Source organism: Musca autumnalis, unplaced genomic scaffold (assembly GCF_047663935.1).
Source record: "Musca autumnalis isolate F117 unplaced genomic scaffold, ASM4766393v1 scaffold_2, whole genome shotgun sequence".
Lineage (NCBI taxonomy): Eukaryota > Metazoa > Arthropoda > Insecta > Diptera > Muscidae > Musca > Musca autumnalis.
Genome location: NW_027411755.1, coordinates 92,269,504 through 92,281,367, shown reverse-complemented (window position 1 = coordinate 92,281,367; position 11,864 = coordinate 92,269,504).

Genomic DNA, 11,864 nt, shown 5'->3' with positions numbered 1-11,864 from the left:
TTTGATTAGAGCAATATCTAAGACTCTAAGAGAGAAGGACTTTCGGGTGTCTTAGAAAAATATATTCGGGTCTTAGAGTTCGTTTACATGTAACCCGGTTTAACAAACCCATTGGGTTTCAAATGTCAATTTCATTGCGTAAACATCAAATATATCCTAATAAAGAAGATTAACACAGACAGAAAGCTTTAATATAAACAGGTTATTATATAATTGGAAGATCTTCTGGTGGAGGCTTCCTGACGGACGTCCTTTCTTTTTTTGTTAAATGGCCTTCTGCTCCTCTTGGGAAATACCTTATGGTTTTCTATGAGAAGATTTACTTATCTTTTATAAGATTTTCTTTTATTCTATAAGAACTACCTTTTTGACTTCTCTAGGATAATTTTATAAACTTCTATAGAAGAACCTCTTGGATTTTGTATCAGAATTTAGGGTCGAATAACCGGGTAACCGGGTCCCTTCCCAAGAAAATAATATATTCTCATAATCATCGTAAAAATTCCTAGCTGTAGACAAAAATTCCAAAAAATCAGAAAGAGTTGCAAAACATTATTTTTTACTTGGGTTTTAATACAAATGCAGAAAGGGAATACAAATAAACAATATTTCTATCCTAGACAGACGGCAGCGTTAATTTGCATTAACTGTCTTAATTCAAATTAATTCATGCATTATCCACATTCTTAATGCACAAAATCAAAGGAAATTTAAACTGAATTTAGGTATTTCAATATGGCAATGCTGTAAAAGAGAGCCCATATTCATGTAGGAGAGAGCATATTCCTATATATTCATGCTCTGAGACACAATTTGCATTGAAAATCAATTGTCTTTTGTCAAATTTCCATGTTTAAGAAAATAAAAAAGGAAAACAAATCAGAAATTTTCGCGTTTCTTTCAAATAAGTAGTGGTCTTTCTCGAATAGAATAGCAGATAATCGTTTTTCGCGCCTTCTATCAAATCTATTTTTAAAATTTTTATTTTCACAAGCATTTCATTACCCACCATACCAATTCTATCGAAAATAATATCTTCTTCAAATGTTCCTTTAGAGTTTTGCGACATTTTTTAATATTAAAAGGACTCAAAACTATCGCAAATAAATTTAATTTATTTTTGCATTATCGTGGTGAAAGGGTCAATGGTAGAAAGTATATTTGTTTCACATATTTTGGCGAACTTTTGTAAAACTTTATGAAATGGTCTGCTGGGTACAAACAAACAACACATAAATGCAGAAAAAATGTTTCATAAATGCAGAAACTATCGTCTGTCAGGATTAAAAGTTAATTAAAATTAAGGATTTTTTAATGCAAATTAACTCTGCCGTCTGTCTAGGGTATTAGTATGATAATGGTGACCACTGAAAATTTCGTTGTACTCATATCTAGAGCTGGGAAATCGAAAAGTACCCATTAAAATGGATAACAAGTAAGAACGGCGTTAAGTTCGGCCGGGCCATACTTGTTATACCCTCCACCACAAGTTGTATTGAAGTAAAATGGAATAATTAGTTTCCTTTCGTGTTTGAAGAAGACTTAATACTAAATTTCAGCAATTTCGGTAAAACAATGTGAGGCACCATTCTATGGGGGCTATTTCAAAACGTCGATATAGATATATCGACAAATTTCTGACGGAAAGTTTTTAGGCTCAAAGAAGACTAACTACCAAATATCCTATATTTCGATATTGACTATATATTTCGGTGTGGCTAAAACTTAAAAAATACCAAAAATCAAGAAGTACGCTTCTATGGGGATATAGGAAGACGTGGACTTATACTAATAATACTCTTCTGGAATATTTTATAACTCTTGGAAGACGAAATAACGAATTTCAGCCATTTCGGTTGGATATTGACGTCGCAATCTTCAGTATTACGAAAATCGGGAGGTACCGTTCTATGGGGGCTATATCGAAACGTTGACCTATACCGACGAATTTTAGTCAGAAATGTGGCAATATGAAAGCGTGGACCTGTACAGACATATTTCTGGCTAACAGTTTTATATCACATTGAAGACTAAATACCAGATTTCAGCCATTTTGGTGGAGTATTGAAGACACAACCTTCAAAATACGACAAATCGGGAGGTACCTTTCCATTGGGGCTATATGAAGGCGTGAGCCTATACCGACAAATTTAAAGAGGAAGTTTGAGTACCCCCAACGAAGTCTAAATACCAACAACGTTCAAAATACCGAAAATCAGGAGGTACCGTTCTATGGGGCTATGCGAAGGCATGTACCGATACCGACAAAGTTCTGGGGGAAAGTTTATACCACCAACGTAGACTAAGTACCAAATTTCAGCCATTTCGGTGTGATAATGAAGCGAAAACCTTCAAAATACCGAAAATCGGAAGGTACCGTTCTATGGGGGCGTTTTGTACCCCTAAAGAAGACTATGTACCAAATTTCAGCCATTTTGGTAGGATAATGAAGCTAAAATCTTAAAAATACCGAAAATCGAGAGGTACCGTTCTATGGGGGCTATATCAAAACGTGGACCGATATATCCCTTTTTCAATACCAACCATCCTGCAAGTAATTAAAACTTCTGTACCAAATTTTGACTCTCTATCTTTAAAATTGCGAGCTGTATCTTGATTTCAACAGACAGACAGACGGACTGACTTACGGGCATGGTCAAATCGACATAGAATTTTATGCCGATCAATAATATATATACTTTATAGGGTCTCCGACGAATATTTCGATGTTTTACAAACGGAATGACAAATTTAATTATATCCTCCATATGGTGACATGGTACAATAATACAGGTAAAAGCAAGTCCCAGCTGATTAGATTCACCCGTAATACTAGTGTCAAAAACAATATGAAGTTTAATACATGTTGTTCTTTTCGTTAATTATCAATTAATATTTATATTTTTTACTTTCTGATAAACAAACATAAAACACATATTTTTGAAGTTATAGACTTCACGTATAATACTTACATGCGAACTTCGAATAAATAGATCAGCAGAATGCAACTTTCGAATGGTGTAAGGATGGTGTAAGAGAACAAAAGGGAGTTTAAAATGGTGTGTCCGCAATTTGCGGATACAGGTCAGTGCTATATTTATTCATGGTAAAGTGGGTATGCACGTAAAAATATCTCATTGCAGACAACGATCTGATGGAAAACCTTATGAATGGAATCTCAATATATTGGATGCACTGTGAATTATACGGAATAAGATAATCGCAGATTATGGTTAACCTTCTATTATGGAACCTCAGCCGTGTTATTTTGGCTAACTATGGAGAACCAGGTTTGTTCAAAATATCCCTAGGAAGAGGTATCAGAACAGCAGTTTCGTCTCAGGTGTTGCTGTGGTTGGCATCACGAAAGCAATCCTATGTGGTTGTTGTTTTTAGCTACACAAAACGTCAAGCGATGGATTAAACAGACCATAACCCCGCGTTCATATTTCGTAAATCTAAACTTACTATAATAGGGGGCCACCGTGGTGCAATGGTTAGCACGTCCGACTTGCACTGAGAAGGTCTGCGGTTCGAATCCCAGTCCAAGCAACTTCAAATTTACAATGGTGTCAATATTCCCCCTCAGTAATGCTGGCGACATTTCTTGAAAAACTTCTCTAAAAGTAGTGCCGTAAGACACGCCGTTTGGACTCGGTGATAAAAAGTAGGTCCCATATCATTGAGCCAATATGAATCGGCGTGCACTCATTGATATGAGAGAAGTCTCCCTTGTCCCTTCGGGGATGTTGTGGGAACATATGTACGTATGTAAACTTACTATAATGCACGTTGACACTCACCTTTCGTTACCTCGTTTTATCCTGGGATGAAAATAGTGAACCAAGTTTGCATCTAGGAACTTCAGCCAACAATTTTTGGGGATAATGTCTAAACACACTGTTTTTAAATGGTTTTATTTTATTTATTCTTGGGTCAAATTTAGTAATTCAAATTTCACCCTCTTCCTGTCAACCGACTAATCTGAAATTTTGTATACACTTTGGATTTTGGTGACAATACAATTATGTTTATTCATTATCATTATAAATTCAAGATGGCCGCCGCTACAAAATGGCGGATAACGTAGGTTTTATCAATCCCATCAATATGGGTTTCAAATGAAAGGGCTTAACAAGCAGAATACAATATACTATAAAAAATTTAAATCCAAGATGGCGGCCGCCACAAAATGGCGGATAACGTAGGTTTTATCAATCCCATCAATATGGGTATCAAATGAAAGGGCTCAACAAGCAGAATACAATACACTATAAAAATTGAAATCCAAGATGGCGGCCGCTACAAAATGGCGGATAACGTAGGTTTTATCAATCCCATCAATATGGGTATCAAATGAAAGGGCTCAACAAAAAGAATACAATACACTATAAAAATTTAAATCCAAGATGGCGGCCGCCACAAAATGGCGGATAACGTAGGTTTTATCAATCCCATCAATATGGGTATCAAATGAAAGTGCTCAACCAGTAGAATACAATGTACTATATAAAACTAAAATCCAAGATGGCGGCCTCTACAAAATGACGGATAACTTAGGTTTTATCAATCCCATCAACATGGGTATCAAATGAAAGGTCTCTACAAGTAGAATACAATTTACTATGCAAAATTGAAATCTAAGATGGCCGCCGCTACCAAATGGCTGATAACAATTTTTTATCAATCCCACCAATATGGATATCAAATAAAAGGGCTTGACAAGAAGAATACAGTGCACTATACAACCTCAATATTTAAGATGGGCGCAGCCACTAAATGGCGTATAATTAAGATTTAAATTTAGAAATTGAATCTGTAATTTAGGTATCAGACTACTCCAGCCTGAATCCGCCACCCAAGTCAAGATTTTTTATCGTGTTGAGGACTGTGTGGCGTTAGGGTGGCTAAAACAGCTGCGTCGTTAGCGGTACACCACCCAAGTTAAGGTGAAAGGTTAAAACGCGCCGAGAACTGTATGGCATTAGGGTGGATAAAAATTATATGTCGTTAGCGTTTTCCCTTCAAGACTCAGGCGCATCTTGTTGTACATAGTCTTGCCCCTTTATTGGACCTCTGGGGGGTCGACCGTTTAAATGTCCATTACTCGTGGGAACAAAATGGTAAAAAAATATATAAAAAATACAAACACAAATAAAACAGAAACTGCAACACAACGTAAACGAAGGCTTCAAAAAGTGAAAGAAAAGTATAAAGCAAAACGAGCTAAAGAAAGTGAAGGTGATAGAAATAGTCGATTACAGAAACGACGGGAACAATTAGCGTCAAAAACACCTGAGCAATATGAGGCCAGGTTAAAAAAGCAACGTCAGCGATATACACAAATGACGCCGTCAGAAACGCCTGAAGAATATGAAGCCAGGTTAACAAAGCAACGTGAGCGATACACACTGATGATAGCGTCAGAAACGCCTGAAGAATATGAAGCCAGGTTAACAAAACAACGGGAGCGATACACACAGATGTTTGTTGCCTTTAATACTATCATGGGCTTCTACAATACATAAAATGCAGGCCAGCACTGTGGATCACGCAGTCGTATACTTAGGTGCGAAACTGTTTGAAGAAGGTCAAGCCTACGTGGCTCTTAGTAGAGTAAGATCTTTGCAGGGACTACGTATAGAGGAGTTGGACTGCAATAAACTAACGGGCAAGAAACCTTGCAATAATGAAACACTAAATGAATTAAACAGAATGCGAAATAAAAACTAAAAACTAGAAAATAAAAATAGGTAAAACGGTTTTATGTTAAGCATACATTGCAATGTTTAAGATAAATGTACTAAAAACCAAAAAATATTAAAATAGATACAGTCGTGCCCCACGGTGTTATTTTAGTCTAGTCTATGCATATGTTTATAATTCCCACGACTGTATCTATTTTTTTATTTTTTGGTTTTTAGTACATTTATCTTAAACATTGCAATGTATGCTTAACATAAAACCGTTTAACTTAAAAAGTTTTTTACCTATTTTTTTAACATATGTATGTACATACATAGAACAAAATATATAATTTATATTTCGAATTGAGTTGTTTCATTTATTTATATCTTATAAGGGAGCCAAAAAATAGAGCTGTTCGCTTATCCTGACAATAGCATCGGCTACATTTCCTATTATTGCAGGTATGCAGTTTTCTCTTAATGATACTGCCATACTGTCTTCACCACCGGCTTTCTTGATTTTTTCTAGCGGTGTTAATGTTAGTACATTTTATCCTGTGCCATGGAATTGGCGTTTCCTTAGCATATAATATCGTAGGATTAGGTTCAATGTCCCATCTGAAATAAACTATGAAATATTTTATTCCGGATATTTAGTTGCATTAATACTTACTACTGTCAACATTTTTGCGGAACGCACCACGCAGAAATGTTATTGATGTTAATTTAATTAGTTTTTATTCATTTTTTAATTTACAATTATGAAACTTCAAAACATATGTATGTATTTATATTCCATATTTTGTTTACATTTTTGAAAAATTACATTGACACTAGTATTACGTACTACAAAAATGTCTATGTGGTTGTTGTATCGATTGTTGTACAACAACACTTGCTTTTAACTGTAATAATTGTACCATGATATAGTGGAGGATATAAAAATGGGTAAATACCCAGAAATTTACCCAAAATGTAGGTAGAAACTGTACAACCAACAATGCTCAAATTAGGGTAGAAACCCCGTTGTTTTAGCAATTTTTATATTAATTATAATAAAGATTATTTTATTTGCATATGAAAACAGTTTAAATATGACCTATTTTGCTCCATATTTTGATAAAACTCCCAAAAATAGTACCAGCATCATTTCTGGTATATTAGATTATTTAGAGCGGTTGGTTGTAGTGCTCTCTGCAGGAAAACACCAATGTTGAACCACGCTTCATCATATCCCATATATCAAATGGTTTTATCCTCGATTTCAGTTTATTATCTTGAGATTTGGCCATTTCCGGTAAAATTGTGATTTTTGCAGCATACATGTTTTTCCCCTTTCCTATTTTTTTAAATTTGATTTTCTATATAACAGAAAAACAAAACAAATAAACACCCAAAAATGGTATTTACCCAAAACATGTAAATACCGGGTAGAATCCCATCTATACTATAAATATTTAATTTAATTTGTCACTTTTTTTATTGGCTTATTTTGAAGTACAGGTAGTATTTCCCAATTTACATTAGGCAAGTTTACTTGCGGCAAGTCTCAGTTTGTAGGAGAGACATGTAAGGGGTATGGAGGTGGAAAAAAAATTACTCGTACCGGCAATTTTCAGGCAATTTATTTTATATTTTTCGTTTTTGACATTATTTCCAATGAGCAATGAGAGCAATTTCAAAAGGGAACGAGAAAAATTGCAGCAAGAAAACTCGCCCAATATAAATCGGGACTATAGAGCATGCCGCAAAAAAGTCGATCGGAGCAAAATTGTCTGAGATATGAGCATGGAAGGCAACAATTTTTTTGTAATTTGTATGAAGCATAGAAACTTTGAGCGCGTGTTTCTCTAAAAGGCATTTTTGAAATCGGTGCCAACGATAGCTCGAAAACGATTTGACCGATCATCATATGGTTTGGTGAGCTCATTAAATATATAGAAAGCTTGTCTTTTTTGAAGCGAGACAGATATTTAAAAAATGATGCCCAATTTTTGACAAAGACAGTCAATTTTTTTGTCGTTAACTTGGGATAAACCCTTAAGTGCTGTTCAAATTTTCAAAAAAATCGGCCGTGTCTTTCAGATTTATTGCTTTGCCAATTCGCTAAATACCGAATTTCCTAAACTGCGACCTTATATCTCATATACACACTAGATTCGTTTTAACTCAAAGGGAAAAAATCGATGTCGGATATTTTAATTTTTTTCCATAGTAATTTGTATGGGCCAAAATTGCTCTAAAGAACATATTTATTGTCCAATCGATGAGAAAATTTTACCAGTACAATTCTGTAATACTACAAAAAATTGTTAAAATCGGCTGGATTTTAATTTTTTATAGGACCCCAATTGGCCAAATATACTATTGGAGCAATATCAAAATCTTACACGATTTTCCTAACTTTTTGTAGGATTGATTTTCTAACCACAGCAATGAACTGGTAAAATGGACAATAAATGTGGCCTTTAGAGCAATTTTGTGAAAATGCACCTTTGGCATTTAGGGCAATTTCATGAAAATTCACCTTTGGCCCCATAAACGTGTTAAAATATTCCGATTGTGCTCAAACTTTGGCAATCTTAAAATCTAACAAAACTAAACATTTTAAGGGGGTGTCGCATAAAAAATCCGACATCGATTTTTTTAAAACCACCCTAATAAAATGTAGTACCATTTAGTACTTTTCGCATATGTAAGTGTTTAATAAGCCCACAAAAAATAGATGACAATCCGTCTAGCCGTTTCGAGCTAGAACGAACAACGCAAAAGGCTTTTTTAAAACACAATTTGGTAGGCGGCCATTTGTCACAAAACTATGCGCTATTGCCAACAAAATATTACCGAAATTAGCTCAAAGTATGTCATTTCAGATACAAGAAGATCTTCAATAAATATTGAAAAAATATGATTTTTTGGCTACAGAGTAACCGCTTAATTCCGAACTTCAGGATTCCAGGTAAATTCGTATATCCAAATCCAAATTTATTCCAAATTTTAAGGATTGCGTTCACCCAAATCCACAATGTATTTTATTTTTTATTTATTTTATCGTACAAATAAATACTAAAACTATCTCAATCCTCCAATCCAACAGTAGTTTTTATTTCAAATTTCAGGACACAAATCCATTGTACCAAATTTAGTACCATTTAGTGCAAATTTCCAAAAATATCTTAATACTGCATTCCGTCATGGAAGCTTAATTCAAAATTTCGGGATTGCATTGCTACCAGTTCATCAAAAACCAGAATTGTACGAATTTCCAAAACTACCTCTATATCTCAATTTTATATACCAACAGTGACTTGAATTCCAAATTTCAGTTTTCCAGCTCTATCCATACGTCCAAATCCAAGTCCTACTAATATAAATTTAGTACGTTTCGTACATATGTGTACACTAAGAATATAAACAAAAATACCACGCCAGTACCATGTTCAGATTTTTGTCCTGATAACGAAAACAGGTTTTTATACCCTACACCACATTGTGGTAAGGGGTATTATGGTTTTGTGCATTTGTATGTAACATGCAAAAGGAAACGAAATGAACTCATAGTTCCTTTTATTGGTATACATAAAATCACTTTCTAAGTGGATTTATGCATGTCCGTCCGTCCATTCGCAACGTACATGCAGCATTTATTGTCCAACTGGCTAAAAATTATATCAACCGTACTTCTCAAGCTTGATTTTCACTCCAAATTACTACCTTTCAGCTTTATCCATTCACAAAATTAGTACATTTTAGAATTTTTGTGAAAAATTTGTGCACATACAACCAATATGCTACGATCGTTTCGCTTGTGGTTATCCAGCTCATCAGGCATATCAGATGTGGTGCTAGACAAAGGTTGAGAACTTTGTATTTATACTAAACTATTTGGAAATTTGCAATTGTGAAGTATTTGTGAAGCCTTTTTAATATCAAGTCAACCTAGCGTCTCTGGTCTTCCTAGAATGATTCATTAATACATACACACATACAATCGATGCCTTGTTTCCTTCATGAATTGTAATGCCTTCCAGTTCGAAAAATCTGTGTTTCTTTCTACACTATAAAGTTTTTCTAGACGGCCGTCCTTTGGTCGGGGCTTAAGATTTCCATCTATGGGGTATGTCAAAAATACGGTTATGTGATCCAAAGTTCTCCTGAATTCACTTTTTGTACACCCTCCACCATAGTATGGAGGGTATATTAAGTTTGTTTTTCTGTTTGTAACGCATTGAAATAATCATATATAACCAATATTTTTGAAAATTTAACATGGCTGAAGCCAATGTTTACCCTTTTAAAACTCGCGACTTGTGATTGTATATTATACAAATGAAATATCTTTAAATATAATGAAATGTTTTCGGACGTGGCAAAAAATATTGGCCTTAAAAGATAATTTGCGTGGAAGCTGTTTCTGTGTTTATGTTAAAAAATGGCTAAAAATGGGTTGAAGCCAACTTGTATTTTTTTGTTTTCTTCGATTTGTGAGGAAACCACACTTTTCAAAGTAAAAGTAGAAGCAAGCTAAATAAGGATGATATCACTAATGTATTACTTTTCAAAATTTAATCTGCTTCTATCATTAAATGATGCTGACATTTTGAAGCCAGATTTCCAGTGTTTTTTTTTGACATTTTCTTCTAGTTGCGTTCCGCAAACAGGATTGTAGTACTTCTGAAGTATTTGATACGTATATCGTAAATGTAGTCTGCACAGCTTCATAAAAATCTGCATCCAAATGAATAAATGTTGTGCGAACATTTTTCTAAAAATCATATTTTCTGCGTCTAATATTTGCAATTGTCGTTCGATTACTTCTTACTCTATTGCACATTTTAGTTCCGGATCTAATAAATCATTCCCCGTGAAAATCCATCTACTAAAACGCGAGTTACGAGAAATTCCAAAGTAGAAAAGTTACCTTTTTTTTAATATATCGCGTATTTTATCGCATTTTTTGCGGGTAGTTTCCACTGCAATGAAAAAACTTATACAGCATTTTCGTTTTTGCGGAAACAGAGATTTAAAAACTTCATTGATAAGGGAGCTACATTCATTTTATCCCAAAACATAGGCTTCGTTACAGAACTAAAAAGTTTTTACACATTTAACACATTTTGCACATTTTTGCCCAAAATGCGTCCCCGTACACCAAAAAGGTTGCAAAATGTTCACTTCTCTTTGAACAAAAATGGCGCTGAATAGCTTTCTCTTTAGAAACTTCTTACACGACAAATTTGGGCGAGCAAAAATGTGCAACATGTTTGCCGGCTTCGGATTGGCTGACACGTCGACTTTGACATTTGTTCCAGTTTTTATGACGTTTCCGCCATTTTTCCGTTCCCGTACATTTTGGAAAAATGTGTGTGTTGGACTCATTTTCAACAGATTGCTCTTTTGACACTTTTATCATAAAAAAAGTACTGGAACGAAGCTATAGTGTGTGATGCTACATTTACTATTCTTGATTGATAGCCTTGAAATAGATATACCCCCATTATTATAAGTCTTCTTTTGCTATAGTTTGAATTTACCGAACAGATTTATAGCGTTTCGGTTATCTTAAAGTTAACTTGCATTAACTTTCATTGCAAAAATTATATTTTTAATGCCTCCAGATAATAAAAGAACACATAAAATAATGGCCCATACATATGTATATCGATATAGATTTTCATGGTGACACTGAACCGGATGCGGACAAAAATTGTATGCACTCTGCGCAAATTAGCGATTTTTTACAGCTTTTTGAACACTAGCCTCCAGATTAAATTTCGAAAAATATTTACAAATTAAAAGATATGGTCTTGCTGTACATGAAAATCACATGCGGACAAAATTATTTTGATAATTACGGCATTTACACGTATTTTAAAATGCATACATATTAAAATGGGAGATATTTTACTGAGAGATTTAAGTAAAATGAAGGATGTACTCCTATAGATTTTTCCAATATTTTCAAATACATAATACATGTGAAAAAATATTTTGTCAAAAATAATATTTTGTTGACCAAATTATGTATGATTTTAGTCTGATTTGACTCGCCGTGAAGTTTTGATCCACAACTAATTATACCCTCAGCCTTTAGGCTAAGGAGGGTATATACACTTTGATACGATGAAAATGTGCCACATCGAAATAATGGTTTTAGACCCCAAGTATGTTTGGACG